The sequence below is a fragment of the Nannospalax galili genome, unplaced genomic scaffold (genome assembly GCF_000622305.1).
Source record: "Nannospalax galili isolate Female #2095 unplaced genomic scaffold, S.galili_v1.0 scaffold902, whole genome shotgun sequence".
NCBI classification, from domain to species: domain Eukaryota; kingdom Metazoa; phylum Chordata; class Mammalia; order Rodentia; family Spalacidae; genus Nannospalax; species Nannospalax galili.
Window position 1 is genome coordinate 519,629 of NW_008347814.1, and position 809 is coordinate 520,437.

Consider the following 809-nt stretch of genomic DNA (forward strand, 5'->3'; position numbering starts at 1 on the left):
AAAGCCAGGCGGCCGGCAGGGCTCGGGGTCCGACTGGCGACCCCGGGGCAGGGGGACCCCTCAGCGGCTTCTCCCGCGTGCCCACCTCTGCACCTGGAACCCACACGGCGCTGGGGGGGGGGCGGGGGGAGCAGGCGCTGCACTCTCGGTGCCCCAGCTGCTGCCGCCCAGGTCTCTTCCTGTCACCCGCTGGAAAAGCCACCTCCAAAGAGACCTGACCTTGGTTTTGGCTTCATTACGACTCTTAAGTTCCTGCGCCTTTGGTGGTCAGAGGCACCGCACTGTCCCACGCGCGACGAGTCAACTCGGACGCCCGCAAACCTTCCCACACCTTCAGCTAGCGTCCTAATCAGGCACGTCTAAGCTGGCGATTTACCAAGCCTCGGGCCTTTTTTTTTTTCTCTCTCTCTTTTTGCGCCCCCTTCCCCAGGGATAGGCGCCCCTCCGTGCCCCCCGCGTGTCTCTGCGTCTCTTCCCGGGGTCTCCGCCACTCAGCCCTCAGAGAAGCAAGCCAGGTGGAGGTTGGTCAGTTTGCAAACAGCGGCTGAGCCGAGGTCCCGAGATTCAGGAAAGCCGGGTGCGGCGCACAGGGACTCGGGAACCGGTGAGGGACCCGGCGCGCAGGTGGCGCTCGGGCGGAGGGAGGAGACGGCCCCGCGCCCGCCCCACGCTTACCTCGGCCATCCTGCGACTGATGCCCAGCCAGCCTTCCCGACGCGCGTCCCCGACCCGGGCCGCCCCGCGTCCGCCCCGGCTCGGCGGACGTCGCCGCATCCACGCTCCCGCCGTCGGGGCCCGTGGCTGGCCGA